This window comes from Mycteria americana, chromosome 2 (assembly GCF_035582795.1).
Source record: "Mycteria americana isolate JAX WOST 10 ecotype Jacksonville Zoo and Gardens chromosome 2, USCA_MyAme_1.0, whole genome shotgun sequence".
NCBI lineage: Eukaryota > Metazoa > Chordata > Aves > Ciconiiformes > Ciconiidae > Mycteria > Mycteria americana.
The window spans coordinates 66,722,168-66,735,913 of record NC_134366.1 but is presented as its reverse complement, the minus strand read 5'-3'; positions in this window follow the sequence as shown (position 1 = coordinate 66,735,913).

Sequence of the window (13,746 nt, the reverse complement as noted above, 5' to 3'; positions counted from 1 at the left end):
CTTTCAGTGCTGGCAGCTTTCCTGTGGGCGCAATCTCTGGACGTTTCCAATTTCACTGCCTGGCACTGGGATAGAGTCAAAAAGAGTGTTGCCCCATTACCTAGCAAAGCTTTTGTAGAGCGCGAATGTCTGTGTGGCAGCGAATGCAGTTCCAAGGGAGAGTGAAAACCAGCTACAGCTTTCACTGCTGGCTGCTTTCCTGTGGGCGCAATCTCTGGACGTTTCCAATTTCACTGCCGGGCTCTGCCAGAGAGAGATACAGAGTGTTGCCCTATTACGAAGCAAAGCTTTAGCACAGCGCGAACGTCTGTGTGGCAGCGAATGCAGTTCCAAGGGACAGTGAAAACCAGCTACAGCTTTCAGTGCTGGCAGCTTTCCTGTGGGCGCAATCTCTGGACGTTTCCAGTTTCACTGCCTGGCACTGGGAGAGAGTCAAACAGAGTGTTGCCCCATTACCTAGCAAAGCTTTTGTAGAGCGCGAATGTCTGTGTGGCAGCGAATGCAGTTCCAAGGGACAGTCAAAACCAGCTACAGCTTTCAGTGCTGGCAGCTTTCCTGTGGGCGCAATCTCTGGACGTTTCCAATTTCACTGCCGGGCACTGGGAGAGAGTCAAACAGAGTGTTGCCCCTTTACCAAGCAATGCTTTAGCAGAGCGCGAATGTCTGTGTGGCAGCGAATGCAGTTCCAAGGGACAGTGAAAACCAGCTACAGCTTTCAGTGCTGGCAGCTTTCCTGTGGACGCAATCTCTGGACGTTTCCAATTTCACTGCCGGGCACTGGGAGAGAGTCAAACAAAGTGTTGCCCCATTGCCTAGCAAAGCTTTTGTAGAGCGCGAATGTCTGTGTGGCAGCGAATGCAGTTCCAAGGGACAGTGAAAACCAGCTACAGCTTTCAGTGCTGGCAGCTTTCCTGTGGGCACAATCTCTGGACGTTTCCAGTTTGGCAGCCGGGCTCTGTCACAGAGAGATACAGTGTTGCCCCATTAGGAAGAAATGCTTTAGCACAGCGCGAAAGTCTGTGTGGCAGCGAATGCAGTTCCAAGGGAGAGTGAAAACCAGCTACAGCTTTCAGTGCTGGCAGCTTTCCTGTGGGCGCAATCTCTGGACGTTTCCAATTTGGTAGCCGGGCTCTGCTAGAGAGAGATACAGAGTGTTGCCCCATTACCTAGCAAAGCTTTAGTAGAGCGCGAACGTCTGTGTGGCAGCGAATGCAGTTCCAAGGGACAGTGAAAACCAGCTACAGCTTTCAGTGCTGGCAGCTTTCCTGTGCGCACAATCTCTGGACGTTTCCAATTTCACTGCGGGGCACTGAGAGAGAGTCATACAGCGTGTTGCCCCATTACCTACCAAAGCTTTAGTAGAGCGCGAATGTCTGTGTGGCAGCGAATGCAGTTCCAAGGGACAGTGAAAACCAGCTACAGCTTTCAGTGCTGGCAGCTTTCCTGTGGGCGCAATCTCTGGACGTTTCCAATTTCACTGCCTGGCACTGGGAGAGAGTCAAACAGAGTGTTGCCCCATTACCTAGCAAAGCTTTTGTAGAGCGCGAATGTCTGTGTGGCAGCGAATGCAGTTCCAAGGGACAGTCAAAACCAGCTACAGCTTTCAGTGCTGGCAGCTTTCCTGTGGGCGCAATCTCTGGACGTTTCCAATTTCACTGCCGGGCACTGGGAGAGAGTCAAACAGAGTGTTGCCCCTTTACCAAGCAATGCTTTAGCAGAGCGCGAATGTCTGTGTGGCAGCGAATGCAGTTCCAAGCGACAGTGAAAACCAGCTACAGCTTTCAGTGCTGGCAGCTTTCCTGTGGACGCAATCTCTGGACGTTTCCAATTTCACTGCCGGGCACTGGGAGAGAGTCAAACAGAGTGTTGCCCCATTGCCTAGCAAAGCTTTTGTAGAGCGCGAATGTCTCTGTGGCAGCGAATGCAGTTCCAAGGGACAGTGAAAACCAGCTACAGCTTTCAGTGCTGGCAGCTTTCCTGTGGGCACAATCTCTGGACGTTTCCAGTTTGGCAGCCGGGCTCTGTCACAGAGAGATACAGTGTTGCCCCATTAGGAAGAAATGCTTTAGCACAGCGCGAAAGTCTGTGTGGCAGCGAATGCAGTTCCAAGGGACAGTGAAAACCAGCTACAGCTTTCAGTGCTGGCAGCTTTCCTGTGGGCGCAATCTCTGGACGTTTCCAATTTCACTGCCTGGCACTGGGATAGAGTCAAAAAGAGTGTTGCCCCATTACCTAGCAAAGCTTTTGTAGAGCGCGAATGTCTGTGTGGCAGCGAATGCAGTTCCAAGGGAGAGTGAAAACCAGCTACAGCTTTCACTGCTGGCTGCTTTCCTGTGGGCGCAATCTCTGGACGTTTCCAATTTCACTGCCGGGCTGTGCCAGAGAGAGATACAGAGTGTTGCCCTATTACGAAGCAAAGCTTTAGCACAGCGCGAACGTCTGTGTGGCAGCAAATGCAGTTCCAAGGGACAGTGAAAACCAGCTACAGCTTTCAGTGCTGGCAGCTTTCCTGTGGGCGCAATCTCTGGACGTTTCCAGTTTCACTGCCTGGCACTGGGAGAGAGTCAAACAGAGTGTTGCCCCATTACCTAGCAAAGCTTTTGTAGAGCGCGAATGTCTGTGTGGCAGCGAATGCAGTTCCAAGGGACAGTCAAAACCAGCTACAGCTTTCAGTGCTGGCAGCTTTCCTGTGGGCGCAATCTCTGGACGTTTCCAATTTCACTGCCGGGCACTGGGAGAGAGTCAAACAGAGTGTTGCCCCTTTACCAAGCAATGCTTTAGCAGAGCGCGAATGTCTGTGTGGCAGCGAATGCAGTTCCAAGGGACAGTGAAAACCAGCTACAGCTTTCAGTGCTGGCAGCTTTCCTGTGGACGCAATCTCTGGACGTTTCCAATTTCACTGCCGGGCACTGGGAGAGAGTCAAACAAAGTGTTGCCCCATTGCCTAGCAAAGCTTTTGTAGAGCGCGAATGTCTGTGTGGCAGCGAATGCAGTTCCAAGGGACAGTGAAAACCAGCTACAGCTTTCAGTGCTGGCAGCTTTCCTGTGGGCACAATCTCTGGACGTTTCCAGTTTGGCAGCCGGGCTCTGTCACAGAGAGATACAGTGTTGCCCCATTAGGAAGAAATGCTTTAGCACAGCGCGAAAGTCTGTGTGGCAGCGAATGCAGTTCCAAGGGAGAGTGAAAACCAGCTACAGCTTTCAGTGCTGGCAGCTTTCCTGTGGGCGCAATCTCTGGACGTTTCCAATTTGGTAGCCGGGCTCTGCTAGAGAGAGATACAGAGTGTTGCCCCATTACCTAGCAAAGCTTTAGTAGAGCGCGAACGTCTGTGTGGCAGCGAATGCAGTTCCAAGGGACAGTGAAAACCAGCTACAGCTTTCAGTGCTGGCAGCTTTCCTGTGCGCACAATCTCTGGACGTTTCCAATTTCACTGCGGGGCACTGAGAGAGAGTCATACAGCGTGTTGCCCCATTACCTAGCAAAGCTTTAGTAGAGCGCGAATGTCTGTGTGGCAGCGAATGCAGTTCCAAGGGACAGTGAAAACCAGCTACAGCTTTCAGTGCTGGCAGCTTTCCTGTGGGCGCAATCTCTGGACGTTTCCAATTTCACTGCCTGGCACTGGGAGAGAGTCAAACAGAGTGTTGCCCCATTACCTAGCAAAGCTTTTGTAGAGCGCGAATGTCTGTGTGGCAGCGAATGCAGTTCCAAGGGACAGTCAAAACCAGCTACAGCTTTCAGTGCTGGCAGCTTTCCTGTGGGCGCAATCTCTGGACGTTTCCAATTTCACTGCCGGGCACTGGGAGAGAGTCAAACAGAGTGTTGCCCCTTTACCAAGCAATGCTTTAGCAGAGCGCGAATGTCTGTGTGGCAGCGAATGCAGTTCCAAGGGACAGTGAAAACCAGCTACAGCTTTCAGTGCTGGCAGCTTTCCTGTGGACGCAATCTCTGGACGTTTCCAATTTCACTGCCGGGCACTGGGAGAGAGTCAAACAGAGTGTTGCCCCATTGCCTAGCAAAGCTTTTGTAGAGCGCGAATGTCTCTGTGGCAGCGAATGCAGTTCCAAGGGACAGTGAAAACCAGCTACAGCTTTCAGTGCTGGCAGCTTTCCTGTGGGCACAATCTCTGGACGTTTCCAGTTTGGCAGCCGGGCTCTGTCACAGAGAGATACAGTGTTGCCCCATTAGGAAGAAATGCTTTAGCACAGCGCGAAAGTCTGTGTGGCAGCGAATGCAGTTCCAAGGGAGAGTGAAAACCAGCTACAGCTTTCAGTGCTGGCAGCTTTCCTGTGGGCGCAATCTCTGGACGTTTCCAATTTGGTAGCCGGGCTCTGCTAGAGAGAGATACAGAGTGTTGCCCCATTACCTAGCAAAGCTTTAGTAGAGCGCGAACGTCTGTGTGGCAGCGAATGCAGTTCCAAGGGACAGTGAAAACCAGCTACAGCTTTCAGTGCTGGCAGCTTTCCTGTGCGCACAATCTCTGGACGTTTCCAATTTCACTGCGGGGCACTGAGAGAGAGTCATACAGCGTGTTGCCCCATTACCTAGCAAAGCTTTAGTAGAGCGCGAATGTCTGTGTGGCAGCGAATGCAGTTCCAAGGGACAGTGAAAACCAGCTACAGCTTTCAGTGCTGGCAGCTTTCCTGTGGGCGCAATCTCTGGACGTTTCCAATTTCACTGCGGGGCACTGGGAGAGAGTCAAACAGAGTGTTGCCCCATTACCTAGCAAGGCTGTAGTAGAGCGCGAATGTCTGTGTGGCAGCGAATGCAGTTCCAAGGGAGAGTGAAAACCAGCTACAGCTTTCAGTGCTGGCTGCTTTCCTGTGGGCGCAATCTCTGGACGTTTCCAATTTGGCAGCCGGGCTCTGCCAGAGAGAAATACAGAGTGTTCCCCGATTACGAAGCAAAGCTTTAGCACAGCGCGAACGTCTGTGTGGCAGCGAATGTAGTTCCAAGGGAGAGTGAAAACCAGCTACAGCTTTCAGTGCTGGCAGCTTTCCTGTGGGCGCAATCTCTGGACGTTTCCAATTTCACTGCCGGGCTCTGCCAGAGAGAGATACAGAGTGTTGCCCCATTACCTAGCAAAGCTTTTGTAGAGCGCGAATGTCTGTGTGGCAGCGAATGCAGTTCCAAGGGAGAGTGAAAACCAGCTACAGCTTTCAGTGCTGGCAGCTTTCCGGTGGGCGCAATCTCTGGACGTTTCCAATTTCACTGCTGGGCACAGGGATAGAGTCAAACAGAATGTTGCCCCTTTACCAAGCAATGCTTTAGCAGAGCGCGAATGTCTGTGTGGCAGCGAATGCAGTTCCAAGGGACAGTGAAAACCAGCTATAGCTTTCAGTGCTGGCAGCTTTCCTGTGGGCGCAATCTCTGGACGTTTCCAATTTCACTGCCGGGCACTGGGAGAGAGTCAAACAGAGTGTTGCCCCATTGCCTAGCAAACCTTTTGTAGAGCGCGAATGTCTGTGTGGCAGCGAATGCAGTTCCAAGGGAGAGTGAAAACCAGCTACAGCTTTCAGTGCTGGCAGCTTTCCTGTGGGCGCAATCTCTGGACGTTTCCAATTTGGCAGCCGGGCTCTGTCACAGACAGATACAGTGTTGCCCCATTAGGAAGAAATGCTTTAGCACAGCGCGAAAGTCTGTGTGGCAGCGAATGCAGTTCCAAGGGACAGTGAAAACCAGCTACAGCTTTCAGTGCTGGCAGCTTTCCTGTGGGCGCAATCTCTGGACGTTTCCAATTTCACTGCCTGGCACTGGGATAGAGTCAAAAAGAGTGTTGCCCCATTACCTAGCAAAGCTTTTGTAGAGCGCGAATGTCTGTGTGGCAGCGAATGCAGTTCCAAGGGAGAGTGAAAACCAGCTACAGCTTTCACTGCTGGCTGCTTTCCTGTGGGCGCAATCTCTGGACGTTTCCAATTTCACTGCCGGGCTCTGCCAGAGAGAGATACAGAGTGTTGCCCTATTACGAAGCAAAGCTTTAGCACAGCGCGAACGTCTGTGTGGCAGCGAATGCAGTTCCAAGGGACAGTGAAAACCAGCTACAGCTTTCAGTGCTGGCAGCTTTCCTGTGGGCGCAATCTCTGGACGTTTCCAGTTTCACTGCCTGGCACTGGGAGAGAGTCAAACAGAGTGTTGCCCCATTACCTAGCAAAGCTTTTGTAGAGCGCGAATGTCTGTGTGGCAGCGAATGCAGTTCCAAGGGACAGTCAAAACCAGCTACAGCTTTCAGTGCTGGCAGCTTTCCTGTGGGCGCAATCTCTGGACGTTTCCAATTTCACTGCCGGGCACTGGGAGAGAGTCAAACAGAGTGTTGCCCCTTTACCAAGCAATGCTTTAGCAGAGCGCGAATGTCTGTGTGGCAGCGAATGCAGTTCCAAGGGACAGTGAAAACCAGCTACAGCTTTCAGTGCTGGCAGCTTTCCTGTGGACGCAATCTCTGGACGTTTCCAATTTCACTGCCGGGCACTGGGAGAGAGTCAAACAAAGTGTTGCCCCATTGCCTAGCAAAGGTTTTGTAGAGCGCGAATGTCTGTGTGGCAGCGAATGCAGTTCCAAGGGACAGTGAAAACCAGCTACAGCTTTCAGTGCTGGCAGCTTTCCTGTGGGCACAATCTCTGGACGTTTCCAGTTTGGCAGCCGGGCTCTGTCACAGAGAGATACAGTGTTGCCCCATTAGGAAGAAATGCTTTAGCACAGCGCGAAAGTCTGTGTGGCAGCGAATGCAGTTCCAAGGGAGAGTGAAAACCAGCTACAGCTTTCAGTGCTGGCAGCTTTCCTGTGGGCGCAATCTCTGGACGTTTCCAATTTGGTAGCCGGGCTCTGCTAGAGAGAGATACAGAGTGTTGCCCCATTACCTAGCAAAGCTTTAGTAGAGCGCGAACGTCTGTGTGGCAGCGAATGCAGTTCCAAGGGACAGTGAAAACCAGCTACAGCTTTCAGTGCTGGCAGCTTTCCTGTGCGCACAATCTCTGGACGTTTCCAATTTCACTGCGGGGCACTGAGAGAGAGTCATACAGCGTGTTGCCCCATTACCTAGCAAAGCTTTAGTAGAGCGCGAATGTCTGTGTGGCAGCGAATGCAGTTCCAAGGGACAGTGAAAACCAGCTACAGCTTTCAGTGCTGGCAGCTTTCCTGTGGGCGCAATCTCTGGACGTTTCCAATTTCACTGCCGGGCACTGGGAGAGAGTCAAACAGAGTGTTGCCCCATTACCTAGCAAAGCTTTTGTAGAGCGCGAATGTCTGTGTGGCAGCGAATGCAGTTCCAAGGGACAGTCAAAACCAGCTACAGCTTTCAGTGCTGGCAGCTTTCCTGTGGGCGCAATCTCTGGACGTTTCCAATTTCACTGCCGGGCACTGGGAGAGAGTCAAACAGAGTGTTGCCCCTTTACCAAGCAATGCTTTAGCAGAGCGCGAATGTCTGTGTGGCAGCGAATGCAGTTCCAAGGGACAGTGAAAACCAGCTACAGCTTTCAGTGCTGGCAGCTTTCCTGTGGACGCAATCTCTGGACGTTTCCAATTTCACTGCCGGGCACTGGGAGAGAGTCAAACAGAGTGTTGCCCCATTGCCTAGCAAAGCTTTTGTAGAGCGCGAATGTCTCTGTGGCAGCGAATGCAGTTCCAAGGGACAGTGAAAACCAGCTACAGCTTTCAGTGCTGGCAGCTTTCCTGTGGGCACAATCTCTGGACGTTTCCAGTTTGGCAGCCGGGCTCTGTCACAGAGAGATACAGTGTTGCCCCATTAGGAAGAAATGCTTTAGCACAGCGCGAAAGTCTGTGTGGCAGCGAATGCAGTTCCAAGGGAGAGTGAAAACCAGCTACAGCTTTCAGTGCTGGCAGCTTTCCTGTGGGCGCAATCTCTGGACGTTTCCAATTTGGTAGCCGGGCTCTGCTAGAGAGAGATACAGAGTGTTGCCCCATTACCTAGCAAAGCTTTAGTAGAGCGCGAACGTCTGTGTGGCAGCGAATGCAGTTCCAAGGGACAGTGAAAACCAGCTACAGCTTTCAGTGCTGGCAGCTTTCCTGTGCGCACAATCTCTGGACGTTTCCAATTTCACTGCGGGGCACTGAGAGATAGTCATACAGCGTGTTGCCCCATTACCTAGCAAAGCTTTAGTAGAGCGCGAATGTCTGTGTGGCAGCGAATGCAGTTCCAAGGGACACTGAAAACCAGCTACAGCTTTCAGTGCTGGCAGCTTTCCTGTGGGCGCAATCTCTGGACGTTTCCAATTTCACTGCGGGGCACTGGGAGAGAGTCAAACAGAGTGTTGCCCCATTACCTAGCAAGGCTGTAGTAGAGCGCGAATGTCTGTGTGGCAGCGAATGCAGTTCCAAGGGAGAGTGAAAACCAGCTACAGCTTTCAGTGCTGGCTGCTTTCCTGTGGGCGCAATCTCTGGACGTTTCCAATTTGGCAGCCGGGCTCTGCCAGAGAGAAATACAGAGTGTTGCCCGATTACGAAGCAAAGCTTTAGCACAGCGCGAACGTCTGTGTGGCAGCGAATGTAGTTCCAAGGGAGAGTGAAAACCAGCTACAGCTTTCAGTGCTGGCAGCTTTCCTGTGGGCGCAATCTCTGGACGTTTCCAATTTCACTGCCGGGCTCTGCCAGAGAGAGATACAGAGTGTTGCCCCATTACCTAGCAAAGCTTTTGTAGAGCGCGAATGTCTGTGTGGCAGCGAATGCAGTTCCAAGGGACAGTGAAAACCAGCTACAGCTTTCCGTGCTGGCAGCTTTCCTGTGGGCGCAATCTCTGGATGTTTCCAATTTCACTGCGGGGCACTGGGAGACAGTTATACAGGGTGTTGCCCCATTACCTAGCAAAGCTTTAGTAGAGCGCGAATGTCTGTGTGGCAGCGAATGCACTTCCAAGGGACAGTGAAAACCAGCTACTGCTTTCAGTGCTGGCTGCTTTCCTGTGGGCGCAATCTCTGGACGTTTCCAATTTCACTGCCAGGCTCTGCCAGAGAGAGATACAGAGTGTTGCCCTATTACGAAGCAAAGCTTTAGCACAGCGCGAACGTCTGTGTGGCAGCGAATGCAGTTCCAAGGGACAGTGAAAACCAGCTACAGCTTTCAGTGCTGGCAGCTTTCCTGTGGGCGCAATCTCTGGACGTTTCCAATTTCACTGCCTGGCACTGGGAGAGAATCAAACAGAGTGTTGCCCCATTACCTAGCAAAGCTTTTGTAGAGCGCGAATGTCTGTGTGGCAGCGAATGCAGTTCCAAGGGAGAGTGAAAACCAGCTACAGCTTTCAGTGCTGGCAGCTTTCCGGTGGGCGCAATCTCTGGACGTTTCCAATTTCACTGCTGGGCACTGGGAGAGAGTCAAACAGAATGTTGCCCCTTTACCAAGCAATGCTTTAGCAGAGCGCGAATGTCTGTGTGGCAGCAAATGCAGTTCCAAGGGACAGTGAAAACCAGCTACAGCTTTCAGTGCTGGCAGCTTTCCTGTGGGCGCAATCTCTGGACGTTTCCAATTTCACTGCTGGGCATTGGGAGAGAGTCAAACAGAGTGTTGCCCCATTACCTAGCAAAGCTTTTGTAGAGCGCGAATGTCTGTGTGGCAGCGAATGCAGTTCCAAGGGACAGTCAAAACCAGCTACAGCTTTCAGTGCTGGCAGCTTTCCTGTGGGCGCAATCTCTGGACGTTTCCAATTTCACTGCCGGGCACTGGGAGAGAGTGAAACAGAGTGTTGCCCCTTTACCAAGCAATGCTTTAGCAGAGCGCGAATGTCTGTGTGGCAGCGAATGCAGTTCCAAGGGACAGTGAAAACCAGCTACAGCTTTCAGTGCTGGCAGATTTCCTGTGGGCGCAATCTCTGGACGTTTCCAATTTCACTGCCGGGCACTGGGAGAGAGTCAAACAGAGTGTTGCCCCATTGCCTAGCAAAGCTTTAGTAGAGCGCGAATGTCTGTTTGGCAGCGAATGCAGTTCCAAGGCACAGTGAAAACCAGCTACAGCTTTCAGTGCTGGCAGCTTTCCTGTGGGCGCAATCTCTGGACGTTTCCAATTTGGCAGCCGGGCTCTGTCACAGACAGATACAGTGTTGCCCCATTAGGAAGAAATGCTTTAGCACAGCGCGAAAGTCTTTGTGGCAGCGAATGCAGTTCCAAGGGAGAGTGAAAACCAGCTACAGCTTTCAGTGCTGGCAGCTTTCCTGTGGGCGCAATCTCTGGACGTTTCCAATTTCACTGCCGGGCACTGGGAGAGAGTCAAACAGAGTGTTGCCCCTTTACCAAGCAATGCTTTAGCAGAGCGCGAATGTCTTTGTGGCAGCGAATGCAGTTCCAAGGGACAGTGAAAACCAGCTACAGCTTTCCGTGCTGGCAGCTTTCCTGTGGACGCAATCTCTGGACGTTTCCAATTTCACTGCCGGGCACTGGGAGAGAGTCAAACAGAGTGTTGCCCCATTGCCTAGCAAAGCTTTTGTAGAGCGCGAATGTCTGTGTGGCAGCGAATGCAGTTCCAAGGGACAGTGAAAACCAGCTACAGCTTTCAGTGCTGGCAGCTTTCCTGTGGGCGCAATCTCTGGACGTTTCCAATTTCACTGCCGGGCTCTGCCAGAGAGAGATACAGAGTGTTGCCCCATTACCTAGCAAAGCTTTTGTAGAGCGCGAATGTCTGTGTGACAGCGAATGCAGTTCCAAGGGACAGTGAAAACCAGCTACAGCTTTCAGTGCTGGCAGCTTTCCTGTGGGCGCAATCTCTGGACGTTTCCAATTTCACTGCGGGGCACTGGGAGACAGTTATACAGGGTGTTGCCCCATTACCTAGCAAAGCTTTAGTAGAGCGCGAATGTCTGTGTGGCAGCGAATGCACTTCCAAGGGACAGTGAAAACCAGCTACTGCTTTCACTGCTGGCTGCTTTCCTGTGGGCGCAATCTCTGGACGTTTCCAATTTCACTGCCGGGCTCTGCCAGAGAGAGATTCAGAGTGTTGCCCTATTACGAAGCAAAGCTTTAGCACAGCGCGAACGTCTGTGTGGCAGCGAATGTAGTTCCAAGGGACAGTGAAAACCAGCTACAGCTTTCAGTGCTGGCAGCTTTCCTGTGGGCGCAATCTCTGGACGTTTCCAATTTCACTGCCTGGCACTGGGAGAGAGTCAAACAGAGTGTTGCCCCATTACCTAGCAAAGCTGTAGTAGAGCGCGAATGTCTGTGTGGCAGCTAATGCAGTTCCAAGGGAGAGTGAAAACCAGCTACAGCTTTCAGTGCTGGCAGCTTTCCTGTGGGCGCAATCTCTGGACGTTTCCAATTTCACTGCCGGGCACTGGGAGAGAGTCAAACAGAGTGTTGCCCCATTGCCTAGCAAAGCTTTTGTAGAGCGCGAATGTCTGTGTGGCAGCGAATGCAGTTCCAAGGGACAGTGAAAACCAGCTACAGCTTTCAGTGCTGGCAGCTTTCCTGTGGGCGCAATCTCTGGACGTTTCCAATTTGGCAGCCGGGCTCTGTCACAGAGAGATACAGTGTTGCCCCATTAGGAAGAAATGCTTTAGCACAGCGCGAATGTCTGTGTGGCAGCGAATGCAGTTCCAAGGGACAGTGAAAACCAGCTACAGCTTTCAGTGCTGGCAGCTTTCCTGTGGGCGCAATCTCTGGACGTTTCCAATTTAACTGCGGGGCACTGGGAGAGAGTCATACAGCGTGTTGCCCCATTACCAAGCAATGCTTTAGCAGAGCGCGAATGTCTGTGTGGCAGCGAATGCAGTCCCAAGGGACAGTCAAAACCAGCTACAGCTTTCAGTGCTGGCAGCTTTCCTGTGGGCGCAATCTCTGGACGTTTCCAATTTCACTGCCGGCACAGGGATAGAGTCAAAAAGTGTGTTGCCCCATTACCTAGCAAAGCTTTTGTAGAGCGCGAATGTCTGTGTGGCAGCGAATGCACTTCCAAGGGACAGTGAAAACCAGCTACTGCTTTCACTGCTGGCTGCTTTCCTGTGGGCGCAATCTCTGGACGTTTCCAATTTCACTGCTGGGCACTGGGAGAGAGTCAAACAGAATGTTGCCCCTTTACCAAGCAATGCTTTAGCAGAGCGCGAATGTCTGTGTGGCAGCGAATGCAGTTCCAAGGGACAGTGAAAACCAGCTATAGCTTTCAGTGCTGGCAGCTTTCCTGTGGGCGCAATCTCTGGACGTTTCCAATTTCACTGCCGGGCACTGGGAGAGAGTCAAACAGAGTGTTGCCCCTTTACCAAGCAATGCTTTAGCAGAGCGCGAATGTCTGTGTGGCAGCGAATGCAGTTCCAAGGGACAGTGAAAACCAGCTACAGCTTTCAGTGCTGGCAGCTTTCCTGTGGGCGCAATCTCTGGACGTTTCCAATTTCACTGCCGGGCACTGGGAGAGAGTCAAACAGAGTGTTGCCCCATTGCCTAGCAAACCTTTTGTAGAGCGCGAATGTCTGTGTGGCAGCGAATGCAGTTCCAAGGGAGAGTGAAAACCAGCTACAGCTTTCAGTGCTGGCAGCTTTCCTGTGGGCGCAATCTCTGGACGTTTCCAATTTGGCAGCCGGGCTCTGTCACAGAGAGATACAGTGTTGCCCCATTAGGAAGAAATGCTTTAGCACAGCGCGAAAGTCTGTGTGGCAGCGAATGCAGTTCCAAGGGAGAGTGAAAACCAGCTACAGCTTTCAGTGCTGGCAGCTTTCCTGTGGGCGCAATCTCTGGACGTTTCCAATTTGGTAGCCGGGCTCTGCTAGAGAGAGATACAGAGTGTTGCCCCATTACCTAGCAAAGCTTTAGTAGAGCGCGAACGTCTGTGTGGCAGCGAATGCAGTTCCAAGGGACAGTGAAAACCAGCTACAGCTTTCAGTGCTGGCAGCTTTCCTGTGCGCACAATCTCTGGACGTTTCCAATTTCACTGCGGGGCACTGAGAGAGAGTCATACAGCGTGTTGCCCCATTACCTAGCAAAGCTTTTGTAGAGCGCGAATGTCTGTGTGGCAGCGAATGCAGTTCCAAGGGACAGTGAAAACCAGCTACAGCTTTCAGTGCTGGCAGCTTTCCTGTGGGCGCAATCTCTGGACGTTTCCAATTTCACTGCCTGGCACTGGGAGAGAGTCAAACAGAGTGTTGCCCCATTACCTAGCAAAGCTTTTGTAGAGCGCGAATGTCTGTGTGGCAGCGAATGCAGTTCCAAGGGACAGTCAAAACCAGCTACAGCTTTCAGTGCTGGCAGCTTTCCTGTGGGCGCAATCTCTGGACGTTTCCAATTTCACTGCCGGGCACTGGGAGAGAGTCAAACAGAGTGTTGCCCCTTTACCAAGCAATGCTTTAGCAGAGCGCGAATGTCTGTGTGGCAGCGAATGCAGTTCCAAGGGACAGTGAAAACCAGCTACAGCTTTCAGTGCTGGCAGCTTTCCTGTGGACGCAATCTCTGGACGTTTCCAATTTCACTGCCGGGCACTGGGAGAGAGTCAAACAGAGTGTTGCCCCATTGCCTAGCAAAGCTTTTGTAGAGCGTGAATGTCTCTGTGGCAGCGAATGCAGTTCCAAGGGACAGTGAAAACCAGCTACAGCTTTCAGTGCTGGCAGCTTTCCTGTGGGCACAATCTCTGGACGTTTCCAGTTTGGCAGCCGGGCTCTGTCACAGAGAGATACAGTGTTGCCCCATTAGGAAGAAATGCTTTAGCACAGCGCGAATGTCTGTGTGGCAGCGAATGCAGTTCCAAGGGACAGTGAAAACCAGCTACAGCTTTCAGTGCTGGCAGCTTTCCTGTGGGCGCAATCTCTGGACGTTTCCAATTTCACTGCCTGG